Source organism: Rattus norvegicus, chromosome 6, assembly GCF_036323735.1.
Source record: "Rattus norvegicus strain BN/NHsdMcwi chromosome 6, GRCr8, whole genome shotgun sequence".
Classification (NCBI taxonomy): Eukaryota; Metazoa; Chordata; class Mammalia; order Rodentia; family Muridae; genus Rattus; species Rattus norvegicus.
The window spans coordinates 17,308,184-17,324,415 of NC_086024.1; the positions used below are offsets into that span (position 1 = coordinate 17,308,184).

The 16,232-nt window shown below is 48.2% G+C and overlaps 1 long non-coding RNA gene across 7 annotated transcripts in view; it reads right to left on the reverse strand.

Annotated features, from left to right (window-relative positions):
• LOC120103473 (uncharacterized) overlaps window positions 1-15,962 on the reverse strand; it is a 28,717-nt gene extending 12,755 nt beyond the window's left edge. The window contains exons 1-3 of one of the 7 annotated variants that reach the window (XR_010052477.1): window positions 15,823-15,962; window positions 13,957-14,331; window positions 9,172-13,319 (exon numbers count right to left, since the gene is read on the reverse strand). This is a non-coding gene — a long non-coding RNA (uncharacterized LOC120103473). Of the gene's footprint in view, window positions 1-9,171; window positions 14,332-15,822 lie in introns of those variants that run through there. The other 6 variants (XR_005505675.2, XR_005505677.2, XR_005505676.2 and 3 more) reach the window with 6 other exon arrangements.
• Window positions 15,963-16,232: the final 270 nt, after the last annotated feature.

A 16,232-nucleotide genomic window follows, 5' to 3' on the forward strand; every position in this document is an offset into this window, starting at 1 on the left:
TGTGTATATGTGTGTGCCTATGTGTGTGTGTATGTGTGTGTGCGCGCGTGTGTGTGCATGTGTGCCTGTGTGTGTATATGTGTGAGTGTGTGTATATGTGTGAGTGTGTGCCTGTGTGTGTATATGTGTGAGTGTGTGTGTATATGTGTGAGTGTGTGCCTGTGTGTGTATATGTGTGAGTGTGTGTGAGTGTGTGTGTATATGTGTGAGTGTATGTGTGCATATGTGTGTGTGCCTGTGTGTGTGTATGTGTGTGTATGTGAGTGTGTGTGCATGTGTGCCTATGTGTGTGTGCATGTGTGCCTATGTGTGTGGTATATGTGTGAGTGTGTGTGCGTGTGCATGTGTGTCTGTGTGTGTGTATATGAGTGTGTGTGCATGTGTGCCTGTGTGTGTGTATGTGTATGTGTGAGTGTGTGTGCCTGTGTTTGTGTCTGTGTGTGTATGTGTGTGTGTATGTGTGAGTGTGTGTGTGCATATGTGTGTGCCTGTGTGTGTATGTGTGAGTGTGTGTGCATGTGTGCCTGTGTGTGTGTATGTGTGTATGTGTGAATGTGTGTGTGAGTGTGTGTTTGTGCCTGTGTATGTGTCTGTGTGAGTATGTGTGAATGTGTGTGCATGTGTGCCTCTGTGTGTGTGTGTGTGTGTGTGTGTGTGTGTGTGTGTGTGTGTGTGTATGGGGAGATAGTTCAATTACTTGGTTAAGTGCAAGTGCATGCCTTGTAAGTAAAAGACCCCAGGTATAAACTCTATTGAGAGACCCTGTCTGGAAAACAGAAAAAAGAAAGGGGAAGGGCAGTGCTTGAGGACAATGCCTGACCCCAGAGGTCCCCAGCAGCAGGCCACTTGGTGACCAAGATGGCTAATGTTGGCCCATTCTTGGGGCTTTGGGTTACACAGGAGCTTGCTCTCCTGTCTCTGAGGCGTAGACCTGGTTTGGTACGTGGACTCCACAGATGTGATTTAAGCAGGGAAACGGAACTTTAGAAAGATGGTGGTAGCTGGATTGGTTGCTCATCTGTCTTGAAGTTTGAGGGCACATCCATCATGGACAATTTGCATTCACTGTCAGGAGACCAAGAGTGACAGAAATGGTCCTGCTCAACTTGCTGTCCCCCTTATTTAGTCTGGTGACCACGCACACAGAATGACACCACCTATAGGCAGGGTGCATTTACTTCTCTGGAGTTGTTTGTCCTCTGGGTAAGCCTACTTCCCAACGAACTGACAGTCCAGACGAACCATTGGCTATCATGAAAGGCCTAGGTAAGGACGCATCTGGGGTTTGGCTCCTTAAGGCCTAGCTTAGGATTCTCACAGGCAGCGGCCTGATCGATTCAGGGTCTAGGCACATAGCAACTGCAGAGGTAACCCAGGTGATTTACCCCAGGGCCTCTGATGGCTAGGCTAGACACCAGGGCTGCCTAGAAGCTACCCTTTCCCCTCCTGCAGGACTGTCCATAGCAACAGGATTCATTGTTTAGGGATGAGAAAATGTGTCCAATGTTGGCTTGGTGTTGGACCAAGCCCATGGGTAGGCCCCGGCTCACTCCAGGCCTGGCTATCTAGAATGCTCGCTCTCGAACACCTTTTATTTTATTTGTAAATAGTTGTTGGATTTGATTGAGGAATGCAAAGGTTGCTAATATCTTATAATAAAGATCACCAGCGAGCTAAATTTTCGCCTTAAATAAAGCCCCATTCTGGCTCATCTACCTCTCAACCGGGGTTCCTTCCTGTGCCTAGGGCCTCCTTCCTTCCCTCTCTTGTTCTCCTTTCCATGAGAAATACCTCAGGCTCCATCTTATCCTACAGGCCTTCTAACCTGACCCCTCTTTATTTTGCCTGTGCTTCTCTTCTGGTGGCGTCGGGCTTCCCTTCCAGTCTCCGGGCTCCAGCTTTTCCATAACTGTGTGGAAGCATCATCTATCTCTCTTTTACTCCACATCAGGGAATCCTAAAGGCTGAATAAGCCCTTCAGACGAAGCCTGAAGGGGACTTGCCTAGGGGAGTAGGGGGTGGGGTGCTCAGGATCTGACGGGGCCATACAGAAGCCCATTGAGAGGCAACCCCTTAACACACAACCCAGTCCAGCCTCCATGGCTCCGGGCAGAGAGAGGTGCCCCTTGAGGCAATGGCCAACAACACAGCCACCATGAATGACCTCAGTGTCTCTGGCTGGTGGGAGACCTTTCCCCTGTAGCCTCCAAATCCTCTGGGGCTATCAACCCCACCACTGGTGTAAATATATTGGTCTTGAAAATAATTTGTCAGCACATCTCCCTCAGTGGTGCTGACTTCATTAATTGGAAGAATTAGTTCTTTGTGGTCAATGGAAGAATACGGAGCCAAAGCACATGCCACGGTTTTCCCCAGTGACCCAGAGACCCTTGGACGAACTCCTGGGTGCCATGAAAATGGATCGCTTTGCAGAAAGAATACCATTGGATGTTTATTTAACATCACCCCCCCAAAGACCTTCAAATTGCCCTCACATCTGGATGCGTGTGTGTGTGTGTGAGTGTGTGAGTGTGTGAGTGTGTATGTGTGTGTGTGAGTGTGTGTGTTAGCACACGCACGCACGCACACACGAACGCTCGCAGAGCCAGGGCAGGGAGGAAACTTCATCACACTGAAACTATCCAGCAGAGTGTAAATTGAATGTGCAGAGAGGCCATAGGAGGGGGAACCTCTCTTCCTGGGGTAGAGGGAAGGCTATGTCTTCACCTTCATTCTGTGTGGACAGAACAGCTTGTGTGCCCTTGTGCCTGCCTCGAGAGGGCTAGTTTCCCTCTGCACCTCTGTTTATGCATTGGTAAATGAGGAGACTCATCCACGGTACGAGGGCTGCTGGAGGAACAGTGCCTGGAAGGTGGACATTGCACAGAAGATACTTGATTAACGGCTGATATGAATAGTGTTGCTGGGACCAAGACCAGAATAGATCCCAACTGTTCCCATTCCTCAGAGACCTACCATTGCTTGCCCCAGTCAGCAAACCAGATGGGCAAAAATATGTCCGATGGGCTGAGACAGATGGACAGAGGAGGATGGGGAAGATTGGTTAGAGTGGCAGCCCAGTGGAGTGACGGGCAGATGGACCGTCTCGTGGGAGAGATGGATTTATGACAATGCAGAGGAGATTTAGAGCCGGTTGTCCTGTGGGAAGGACAGATGGACATGGGTCTAATACAGAGACAGAGAAATGACAACCAAAGGGGAAGACAGATGGGTGGCTGTTTTGTGGTGGGACAGGAGACGAGAGGTGTGGCTGGACGAACAGATGGGCCGGCGTGCTGATGACAGAACCTGGATTTCCTGTTTAGTCTCTAGTCCTCAGGCATGAGCATCCCAAATTCATAAGAACCCCGGGAATTCTGTGGAAGAGGGGGAGGGGAGGAGGTGAGAGAAGGGGAGGGACAGGGAGAGGGTGAGGGAGAGGGAGGGAAGAAGGGAAAAGGGAGATGGGGAGGGGGAAGGGGAAGGAGAGGGGAGTAAAAAGAGAGGGGAAAAGAGAGAGAGAGAGAGAGAGAGAGAGAGAGAGAGAGAGAGAGAGATGGAAAAGGAGAAAACTTCTTGCCTGAGAAGACACTAAGCACTAGGATCAGTCTGGACTCTATTCCTCCTCTTTTCTGATGGCCTGTCACTGGGTAGCCCCAGAGATAAAAGTTCATCCATGAAGAGGAGGAGGAGGAAAAGGAGGAGGAGGAGGAGGAAAAGGAGGAGGAGGAAGAGGAGGAGGAGGGAGAGAAAACTGCTCTTTGAAGAGAAAAGGAAATAAAAACTGGCTAAAATGTTTTATTTATTTGAAATAAAGGTTCAGTTATGCTTGACTGTAAACATGTAGGCCCATCCCTCCCTCCCTGGCTCTTCTGTGGCAGAGGGCTAAGACCACACAGCGAGCTGGGGGCAGGAGCCTGAGAGGCCAGAGTAGGCATAGGCCTGGAGAAGGAGAGCACGGGGTGCTCCAGGTGTGGGAAGGGGCCCCAGAACACCATGACCTGCACAGCTGGGCTGGGCCAGTGCTAGGCCTCTGACCCTTGGTCCTCAGCCCTTCAGTACCCAAAACTAGCTAGAGACCTCGTGGCCTCTGACCACACAGCACAGAGCATCTAACACGGCGATTACTTAGATAAATGCAGAGACACCTGCATCTGTACCGACCATCTCTTGATTGTGTCTCTGTTTAACTCCTTGTTAGCAGTTCGCACAGCAGGGTCCTAGTGGAGGTGGGCAAGCCTCCAGCTTTGAGCTGCTGAGTCAGGAGGGGACAGGCAGGAAATAGTTTTTGATAAGAGGCTTTACCTCGTGCAAGCTTCCTTTGTTTGCAGAGCCAGCTGCAGGATACAGACAAGGCTGCCGAGCCAGGGCTTGGAGAAGGCACAGCAATACCCAGCCTTGGGAACTTACGGGAAGGGCTGTAAGTTTAGGGACCCCTGGGAGCCCAACCAGGCTGCTTTCTTTTGGGGCTTGGAACTTCAATATGACTTCAAAAGGTTAATCCCTTAACCAAACAAGGAAACAAACAAACAAAGACCGGGCCAAAGGACAAAAATACCCATGGGTTTTGCTAATTCAGTTTGCTGAGCGGGTGCCACAGGTTAGAACTACAGCCTGGTCCCAGAGACTCTTGTTCTCTTGATGGGCCCCAGTTGGAACCATCATAAATGATGATCAGTAAAAATGGAAAAGACTAGTCGGGAAATCCAAGAAGGTATTCAACCCCGAAAGACCAATGACTGTTGATAAACCAAGTCCCCAGGAACAGGTCTCACAGCCATTCACAAAGCTTGGTGCTCTTTGGGCTTCTCTGTAGCTTAAGGCCCAGGGATGATGTGACCATCTGTGGTTGACTACTTGGACAACTCACAAAAGGTCTGGTAGTGGAATCCCCCCTCCCAGCTCCCGTACCCCTTACACTATTGTATCATCGCCCCCTAGGCAAGATTAGCAGCTTCTATCCATCCTGGGGGGGCCCGCCCTGTAATGCTTGTGTAATGCTAATTTGAGGTTGGCAGGAGATTGATTGGCAAGGAAAAGAACAAAGGCATGACTAGGCGTGCTCTCTCTTATTCCTGGAGTGCATCTCTCTCTCTCTCTCTCTCTCTCTCTCTCTCTCTCTCTCTCTCTCTCTCTCTCTGTACGCTTGGGACAGAGATGGAAGTTCATGAAGCACAGAATTGGAGACAGGTTATCTTCCCCCATCCCTCATATTCCATTCACTGGACACGTGTCACCAGGTCTATCCCACAAGTAAGGGCGAAAGAGGGAATAACGGTGGATAGCGATTTCGGCTGTCTGTGACACTTGAAAAGACCCCAGTGTAAGTGAACAAGGAACCAGTGTTCTCTGGTCATGTGACTTGTCTAGGCCGTGAACTAGGTTTCCTAGAGCCTCCTGGGCCTTCCTGAGCCTCTAGTGTCGACTGTTCCGTATTGGTCTCTGTTGGTCTTAGTAGCTTGTTTTGGAAGACTGATCATTCTGGAACTCCGGATCAGCCTAAGTGGATTCAGCACTCACTCACTGTCCTCACAGCCTCTTTGTGACCGGTGTGTGGTCTTGGTTTTGTGGTCAGTGGCCAGCCATGTCCACCTCTTCTCCAGAGCATCCAGTTCTTTCTTGCATTTGTTTTCTCTCCAGCTGCTTGTGGACGGTCTTTCTGTCTGACCATCTGGTAGCCATTCACCTTTATGGTGGCTTGAGAAAGGAATTAATTCCACTTGTTTCTTTAGCAATATCTGCCTCCTTTGACAGCATGTTACCTTTATCACCTCTTAAAACTCTTACTGCGCTGGTCCTTCTGGTACTTTGGGGACTCATTGGATCCCTAAGTGTGTAACTGTGTCTCCTCCTCCAGCTCCTCCCCGTGCCTTTCTTTTCCCACCAAGTTTTAAAATATCCTACATAGACCCACACCTTCTCTGCCTCCTGTTCAGAATGAAGGATTCAATCTGGCTAGACCAAGAGGAAGCTACCAGAAAGCAAAGAGCTGAAAATCAAAATCTCACCCCTACCTCCATCTCCTAAGACGTCTTAGGTCTTCTGTTGAATTCTGGTCGGGGAATGTAAAGAAGATGGGAAATGGAATTCAGAGGAAATTCCTGGCGAGATTGGGTGCTTGAGAGCTTTTCTACCCTGATCTGGTCTGACATTTCTAAAGGACTCAGTCTTGAGTCTTCTTCAAGACTCCTAGAAGTAGAGAAATTAGCCAGGCCATGGGGGTGCTTGCCTTTATTGCCAGCACTCTCCAGGTAGAGGCAGGTAGACCTATGTGAGTTTGAGGCCAACCTGGTTTAGAGAGCTAATTCTAGGACAAAGAAACCTTGTCTCAAAAAACAAAACCAAACAAACAAATAAGTGGAGAAAGTAAGGACTGGTGTTAGACTAAATATCTAACAGAGCTCTCATATGTGAGTGTGCTCTGTTGGAAGGGATGAGTATCTTACAGGGCAGAGTTTATGAACTCAACGTTGGGGACTATGTACCTTGTAGACAGTGCTCAAGTATATATCACTGTTCAAGTTCATGACTGATTACCTCGTCAAAGTGAAGCTAAGGCCATCATCTGGAAGCTTGTACACACACACACACACACACACACACACACACACACACACACACACACCACATACCATACACATACATCACACACACATCACACACACATCATACACACATATACACTCACCACATACCATACACATACACATCACACACACACATCATACACACACACATATACACTCACCACATACCATACACACACATCACACACACACATCATACACACATACACACTCACCACATACCATACACACACACACACACACACACACACACACACACACACACACACTGCATACCATACACCTTTTAAATTGTTTAGTCACTGTTAGTAGATGTAGTGATGACTATTTTCTTTTGTAATCTGAACATAGTGACTCATTTTTAAGTGGCATAGTCCTCCTTGCCTATTATCAGATTTATCATCTCTGCCCTCCATGTCTTAGACAGCCAAGTCCTGCTTATCCTTTTTTTATTTTATTATTTTTTGGATTTTTACCATCTTTTATCATGGTTGTGTTTGTTTGTTTGATTGTTTGTTTGTTTGTTTTGAGATAGGATCTTCTATAGAGCCACAATTTTCCTGCCTCTGCTTTCTAAGAGCTGAAATTACAGGCATGTACTTCCCTGCCTGGTTTAGCTGTGTATCTCACTTCGTGGGCTAGCCATTCCTTCCCCAACTCATGAATGTTGAGCAGTGACTTAGCTCTTAGATATGCTGCCCTCAGGATTCCTCTCCCTGGGAACCTCATGCCATGCTCATCTCTAGAGCCGGCTTCCACGACCTGTCAGTTTATCTCTGTGCAATGTCCTCTCGGGGCTGAGGGATAGTCTGGCTGGGAGGTCCTGCTCCTTATCGTGGGTGACCTCATGGTGAACCTTTCCGAGGCAGCGGGAGAAATGTAAAACACTCAGACAAGTTGTTGTCATCTTCCCTGCCCACCCCTAAAAAGCTAATGGAATTTCGCTCACTCTCTAAAACATGAAACTCAGTCAAAACCCTTTTTGTCTGTAGACTTAGAAGGAACGTTTAATTTGGCTCTGGGGCTATGCTGAAGAAACCGCCAGGAGGCCAGATGGGGTGACTGTGGAGGGTAGGCTGTCCGTGTGGGACAAGGTTTCACACAGGAGACTGGAGGAGTCAGTGTGGTCTGAGATCCATGGTGATCCTCCTAGCATCTACAGCTGCCTGAGGCCAGGCTCTCCCTTGGCTCCTGTGGACACTCTGGCAAGGCTGTGCCCCTAGGACAGCTAGTCTTTCTTGTTTGGAGATGGGCCCGATGGTTTCCACAGCAACGGGATAAACACCCTAGTCTTCTCTAAGAGGCCTTCTTTCTGGCTTGGATATCGAGTCCTGAGATGAGCAGGTAGTCATTTCAGAAAGGCTGAGTCATTTATATATTTGTTCACAGGGAGCCGGCTCTGAGAGCCACAATCACACATACGTGGTGATGCAAACAGTGCAGCTGGAGGCTGGATATGAGGGTGTGAGGGCTGTGCTAGGCAAGAAGGAAGGAATGCTGACTCAGCCGATGGCCACAGATTCTGATGAGTGTTGCGAATTACCGGTTTGGCATGGGACCCGAAATGGCTTTCTACCAAATTGCTGGTGGAAGAAAAACGTGCTGGCAGCAGCAGAGTGGCTTAGACAGAGTGACAGTGTCTGCGAGCTGCTCGTAGGAGGCTGCAAAGTTTCGAGAGTGTCAACACGTCTTCCCGAGGTGGGCGAGGCGGGTGGATGGTAGAGCTTACTAGCTAGCTGTTCTCCGAAGGGGGAAGATGGCCGGCCATTCCTCTGTCCCAGTTACCACTGTCCGCAGAGTGGGCACAGCATACAGAAGTGAGACGTCTCTAAGGACATGCTTTTTGGGTGGGTAGGAGAATTGGGGAGAAGATATGTTGTTTTTCCAGTTAGCCCTGACGGCCAGAATTGACTAGATGGGGGAAATGATGGTTGCTTTTTATATGGAGGCTCAAGTAGAAGGGAAGGGGTGCTGGCAACCCTTCGAGCTGATCAGTTAGATGGGATTTGTCTCTGACCATCGACCATTGTCTAACCTGGGTTACTTCCTTCCTCCTTCATGGAAATGAAGGAAGAAGGACGAGTCCATATCTGTCGTTATCAGTTATCTCTCCCAGAAGATCGTGCTAGCTGCTCTGTGATCTGGGCAGGTGACTTTCTGGTTTCTGTCGTCTGGGCCTGGAGGTTTGGAGACAATTGGGTAGGGTGCTCCGGGAGCCATGGGAAAAACTTAACTTCTAACAGCTGCAGACAACCTCCTGTGTGTGTGTGGGGGGGTGGTGACATAAGCCCCTCTATCCTGGCCTTGTTTTGCTTTAGCAGTGCTGTTCATAGCCTCGACAGGTGTCAGACCAAGGTGTCAGACTTAGCTAAGGAAGTGGCTGTCCAAGGTCCTTTGTCATTCCTGATCAACTGAGGTGGGAACCTTGCTGTCAGGGGTATCTTAGTCCTAACTGCAGTCCATCCTTCTAGGAACGGGAGCTATGGAACCATATTTATTTCTGCTAAAAAAAATTCTGAAATCAGTTAGGAAGTTTTCCACATCCAAAGGGGAATCCAGAGGAGAAGAGGAGAAATAGGGTAGATGGGAGAGAGAGAGAGAGAGAGAGAGAGAGAGAGAGAGAGAGAGAGAGAGAGAGAGAGAGATGCAAATCATCTGGAAAATCATCCCATACATTTGCAAATCACAGGAAGTCAGAAGAGCAGAAACAGCTGGATTCTTTTCATCGCCTTAGCTTGGCTGTTATCTTAAGTAAATACACTACACTTTGAGAGTGTCTAGAGATGGTGGGAGGCAACTGCTGTGGGCCTGGAGGCCCTGGGCTTTAGACTGAATCAGAAACTGACTGGTTGTAGAGCTCTGCACAAATTTATTTGTCTCTACCAAGTTTTCTTTTCCCGTGTGTGTGTGTGTGTGTGTGTGTGTGTGTGTGTGTGTGTGTGTGTGTGGTCTATATCCTATGACTCACAGGTTACAGCATGATCATGTCTCACACACAGACTGAAGATGGTTGATTGCTCTCAGGAGTGGTACACCCTCCCCTCCCCAGCCTCCTCAGAGGGTTATCACGCTGACTTGACTAACACAACTCCCATCTGGACACAGTCCAAACGCCAGATGTGCCCCCCACCTCCATTAGTGTCGGTCTGGGGAATGTTTCCATGTTGGAGAGGTCAGTGTGGGCTGGATGTGCCCAGAGTGGGTGACTGCCCCCCACCCTGTGTCAGCTGCATGAGCAGAACCTCCTATTATCTCATTGGCCGAGGGTTGGGAAGAAAGGGTTGCAGATTGAGGAGGGCCTTGCTTCATTTGCCCTCTCTCTCTCTCTCTCTCTCTCTCTCTCTCTCTCTCTCTCTCTCTCTCTCTCTCTCCCCTCCCCCCTCTGCTTTTGCTTTTATATAAGCTCAGGATGTGATTTTTCCACTAGGAAGAGAGTCTGGGATAACCGCAGAGGGAAGTCCTGTTGGCGTATACTGAAAGTCCTTAGTTCTCCTTCAGATCTGTCCCGTGCTCACGTGTGATTTTTCTTCCGGGTGGGTGTCACCTCCACTATGGGAAGAAAAATGATCGATAATGCTTTGATGGGCTGGGCACTTTGTTGTAACCTATTTTCAGGCCATTTAAGTATCGTTTCCACACTTTAGACAGGCTTTCCTGTTTAACTTCATGCATGTAGAGCCATGGAAGACTTCTCTCCAGGTAGCAATGAAAATTAAATACGATGGAGTTTGATGCAGACCTTATTGATTCCAGACCCATTTCAGTAGCCTGTGACACTTCAGTGACCTGCAAATTCTGCACATTAGAGTTCATATTTTATATAAACTCCATATATTACCCCAGGTGTGGATTCGCAAGCAAGATCCACCTTCCCACAAAAGATACATGCCCTGTCAGAAGATAAACGCTGCTGCCAGGACAATGGCTGCTCCTTAGGAAATAAGACTCGTGAGCAATTTCATGGAACTTACACCTCAAGTAGAGGAATCATTTTCTGAATTCCAAATTCTCCCTTTTGTTCTCCGCATGCCACATCTTATCCTGTGTGACAGGACAACTCCATTTCAAAGGGATGGGGCAGAAGGAGAGGCTGTGTGTGAAAGGACTTGAGAAATGCTTACTAGAGAAAATTCTCAGTGTTTTTTGGTTTTTTGTTTTTGTTTTCCTTTTTTTTTTTTTGATTGATTGATGGTGTCCTGTCAAGCAGGGAGTTCCTTTTCTGTAGTGGTGGCTCCTCTGGCAGGAGCATCTTCAGAGAAGCCTGCTTGAGCAAGGATGGTTGGTAATCAAAACAAGACAAGCTTGGTTCAGCTGGCTATTCATGGCCACTCATGGCTACTCATGGCCACTCATGGCTATTCTTGGCTACTCATGGCCACTCATGGCTACTCATGGCTATTCTTGGCTACTCATGGCCACTCATAGCTACTCATGGCTACTCATGGCTACTCATGGCTATTCTTGGCTACTCATGGCCACTCATGGCCACTCATGGCTACTCATGGCCACTCATGGCTATTCTTGGCTACTCATGGCCACTCATGGCTACTCATGGCTACTCATGGCTACTCATGGAGTTACTGTGGCAATCATCTCTCTTCTGTAATGTGACCAAGAATTGCAGACTTTGTTCAGCCCAAAATGGGAGAAAGGGAATGTTTACTGGAGACCATGGCCTTCCAAGGCAGGGTGGAGAGGGAAGGGAGGAGGAAGTATGGGAGGAGGGGGGAGGGGAGCTGGGAGGAGGGTGAGGGGTTTGGGGAAGGGGTAGGCAGCAGAGGTGAGTCAGGAGGGCTTGTGGAGAGTGATATTCCCCACTGGTGTGTGTGTGTGTGTGTGTGTGTGTGTGTGTGTGTGTGTGACAAGGCCACTTGTAAAATGACTCCTGAGTATTGGCCATTATAGCAGAGGGTCTCAACTTTGGCTGTGGCAATAGAACCACCTGGAGAGCTTTTATGATGCTGATGTCTGGGGGCCCCTTCAGTTATGTCAGCATCTTTAGGGTGACTGGAGTAGTCCCAGCCCAAGGCAGATTTCTTTTTTAAGGCTCCCCAGGTAATTCCGGCAGACATCCAGCTCCTAGCCTTGGGATCTTCTGATGTAGGATTGCCACAGTCAGAGTGAGTTCGGAGCGCTGGCAGCGTGGGTCTCACCTGAGACTTGTTAAGTAGGCAGACTCTCCGTCCCTACCCTGGACTTACTGACTCACCATCTGCATTTTAGCAGGATCCCTGGGAGAGCAGAAACATATTAAAGTGTGAGGAACTGTGCCTCTCAAACTTTGTGACATATTAAAATCACCTGGAAAGCTTTAAAAGGCCCCAAATGTCCAGGCCACAATCTCATACCAATGAATTCAGGATTGCTAAGGATGGCTAATGTATATGTATGTGTGTGTGTGTGTGTGTGTGTGTGTATGTTTTTCAGGTGACTCCAATGTGTATAGATACCGAGTACAGGCTCCATATTAGAATTACCTGGGGAGTCTTTAAATAGCCTGACACTTGACCCCTGCTCTTAGAAAGTCTGATTTAATTGGTCTGGGATGGCAGCAAAAATATTTCTAGAAGATTCAAATATGTTGCCAGCTACAGCCTCTGTTGAAAATGTTAGTCCAGCTTCATTAAAGGGTCACAGGCTTAAAAATATTGCCACACACTTATAGATCTGGTCTTGGGGCTTTGATATTCAATCTCCTTACATGTGATTGAAACTGTGCTTGTATTTTTTTTATATGAATCCAAATATTTGTGTGTGCCTTTAGTTCTCTAAAACAAAAAGAAAAAAGTTTCTTTTGAAAAATTTAACCACGGGGCTGGAGAGATGGCTCGGTGGTTAAAATTACAGTTTGTTCTTCTTCAGGTGGCGAGTTCAATTCCCAGCGCCCACGTGGAGGCTCATTAGCAGCTGTAACTGTATTCTCATGTAAGTCCTGTGGAATCCGATGCCCTCTTCTGGTATGCAAACACGAATGGGAACAAAATATCCAACATATACAAATGCATAAGCAAATAAACGTTAAGAAAAGAGAAATTAACTTCACTAGAGCTGAGTTCGTGGACAGAAGTGCTGAATTACACCCGGGCCTCAGGAGAAGCTATGGAGTTGAGAGGAACGGAGGTATGAAGATTCAAGGTGGGGAGCTCAGAGAGGTGGGAGGGAAGGCCCGAGTGGTAAGATGAGTCCACTGTCCTATTTTGGTTGTTTCTGTTTCCAACAGGACTAGAGAATGAAGTGGTTCTAAAGAAGAGTTTCTGGCTTAGCAAATAAACGACAAGTAGCCCAGTTAAAGGTAAATTTCAGATTAATAGTAAATGCTGGTTTTTGGCTCAAGTGTGGGCTATATAATATTTGGGACATATTGGGACATACTTATATTCTACTTTAACTGCATATTCTTAATTTTGTCGTAACTGTCTTCTACAGAAAGCCCGGAATTCCCAGTCTTGGAAGATCCACTGGTGCGTAGAGCTTTCTCCGGGTCTTTGTTGGCTTTGCCACCTGAGGTAAGACTCACCTGTTTGTGTAGAGCCTTGTCTGTGGGAGATCTGCTATCCCGAGTTCTCCAGGAGTTACTCCAGCCAAAGTGTGTGTGTGTCCACAGCTGAGTCTTGTGGAAAGTGCCTTTGGACTTCATTCTGACAGGCTCTTGGCAATCCTTGGGGTTGAATTTCCAGGAAGTTCCTCAGAAGTGCCTTCTTCTCCAGCTGCTACTTGCTCAGTTCAGGAAAACTGTGCCCCAAAGAGAGGGTTAGCTAGTCATGTTGAGTGGTGGTAGATCAGACATGGGGAGGACAGGAGGCTAGAGAGGAAAGCTGTGTTCACCAGTTACCGCTTTAACATTTCCCTCAAGGGCTGCACCAGGTCTGAGCCCTGCGTGTCTGGCTTTTGGCGGAGGCTGCTGCACTGAAACCTGTTTTGATAGGAAAAAGAGCAGTTTCCTATCCCATTCTGCTTGGAACAGCTCATCCCGTGATGGAATGGGAAGGGGGTTGAGGGATAGAGAAAGGGAGGCTGAGAATAGGAAAGAAAGTTGCTAGCAAGAGAAGCACAGCCTCTACAAAATTGTGGAAGATGAGCTATCTATTATCTATCTATCTATCTATCTATCTATCTATCTATCTATCTATCTATCTATCTATCTATCTATCTATCTATCTATCTATCTATCCCATCCATCCATCCACCCACCATCCATCTGCACACTGTCAATTACATGGCTAGGGCTGTTAGGTAAGATATGGGTTGACCAGAAACTGTCCCTGGGCTTATTCTTCCAACCTATCCTAAGATGATCTAGGCTGGTATTGATCTGTTGCTTAAAGCAGCAACATTCCTCAGCCAATGAGCTTCAAGAGGAGGAGCATACGTGATGGACGCTGGACTTCAGGTTGCCATGCCTGGATGCCACAGCCTGTTCTGTTCGGGTGCCTTAGTGGTCCTGTGTGCTCCGTGTGAGGCTCATGGGCGAGTCAGACTACAGGCATGGCTGAGGCTTCCTTACTTAGACTATCTCCTATTGGAGTCTCTTCTCTCCTTACACCACCGCCTTCCCAGAGTGATAAATCACTACGGTTTAAATGAAGGTCATAGGCTTGGCTTTGTGTTTCTTCTGGGATTCAAGCCTTCGCAGGCTTTTCTGTATCCTTCTCTGTGTTGGGGTCCTCCCTCAGCCTTTTCCTGGTGGGTTTCATTGTGGACTGCTGCTCTTTCCAGAACTTCTCTTCTGAGCACCCTAGAGTCGCTGTGGGAGAAATGTCCATATTTCATGGGTAATTAAAATGATAAATGTGCATTTTGCCTCCCTGACCATTTAGTTGAGAGCAGGAGCAGCCGGAGGCTCTGGAAGATTGGGAGAGAGGCCAGGAACAGGGAGGGGGCAGCTTCAGCACAGAGCGACCTTCTAAACTCTCACTTATAAGGACCCCACAACTAAAAGTCCTCATTTAGACAAAGCTGAGGCCCAGGCAGCTGAACTAACTATACCAAGTCCTCGGTGGAGCTGGGTCTGGTGCTGACTCTGTGGAGTCTGGCTTGTCAGTTTTTGGCCAGTCTGACCATTAGCGTCTAGCTTATTGTCTTAGAGTTTGAGAAACCTGACTGCTAGAGGGAAAGTTGGCCTGGCTTTCCAGGCCACATCCCTCTTTTGGAATCTAAAATGGAAACACAGTGAAGTCACATATATCATGCCCTGTCATCGAGGTTGTATGTCAGGTTCCGAGAGCTATGGGGGATGGGCTTGGGTAACCTCTGTGTTAGGCTTACCTTCTTATTAAACCCTGACCCTAGGAGAGAATAGCTTTATTCACAGGAGTCCCTTCCCTGGCTGACATATAGTCTGGTGGGGCAAGGACTGATGGCTACATATTGGCTAGCTGTCCTCTATTCACCTCTGCCTAGTTCTGCTGTTCTTGTGGTTTAAGGGCCACAAGACATTCCTGTGACCAGTGCCCAGGAGAATCTGTGAGGGGATGGCATGAGTCAGGGGTCTGAACACAGGGTCAGTGTACATACATGAACAGGGTAAAAGATGGACAGCTCAAAGGGAGGCAGGGCTAGATGGCTGGGGAAGGAGCAGGGTCCAGCTCTTGGTCAGCCTCTGCTCTTCAACATTCCTTGGCCTTTCTCCTCGCATTCTGCCATTTCTCATATTCTGGGACAAGGTCTAAATTGGGCACTTGGAGAAGACGTCTCCTTGTAGCTGCCAACCTTCTCAATCCAGGGTGGTCACAGGACTGCTTGGCCACACATCTCCTCTCGGTTTGGCCCTCCTTCTAATCCCCATGCTGCCCGATGCCAATCCCTCGCTCTGGGCTCAAGGCTTTTTTTTTTTCAACTGGGCTCCATCCAGGCATCGTTTGGAGTTGTGGAGGTGAGTCTGCCTGTGAGTGTGTGTGCACACACGCGTGTCAATATCTAAGCACTTAACTAAGTATTTATTGGTCCCAAGTGAGGCACAAATTCTACAGTCTGCTCCAACCTTGAACTTATGTGATTGGAAAAAGTGCCCAAGTATAATTTGTCGAATGTGTATAATTCTCCCCACCCTTCAGGCTGAGCATGTGGGTCTTATACTCTCTTTTGAGAAGTCTTCTGTGGGCTCCCCCCTCCTTCCCCAGAGTCTCCTTCCCTCTCTAGGCTTCTGTAGCAGGGTGTGCCGATCTGAGCTCTGTTATGTCTGCACACGTTTTGAAGCATTTACATGCTGATCCCGGGGAACAGGGACCCAACTTACTGCGGTGTCTAGATTCCGGTTCAATTCTTGGCTCTCACGAGCTGGCAGCCTTGAGAATTCCCTGGGACTCAGTTTGTCTTCATCTGGTGGGTGTGGGTTTGTGCACAAGCGGCAGTGCACAGCCCAGACTTAGCTCTTCCTGTGTCTCAGTTCCTGTTCCTGAACTTCTCTCCTCGGTTGCAGCCACAGGGCTGGGCTTGTGGTTGCTACTCAAAAAGGTGGTGGTGACTGATTAATGATTATGGAGCCTGCAATTATTGGGATGAAGTCCCTAAACAGAGACCCAGCTCTAAGCAAACCCATTAATTAGGGGCCTGTTTGCAGTCTTTTTGTCCTGGCCTGTCATGTGTTAGCTCAGGGGGCACTTTGTAACCCCAGAGCCCACCCTCCTAGAGGTCATTCTGGGAAAA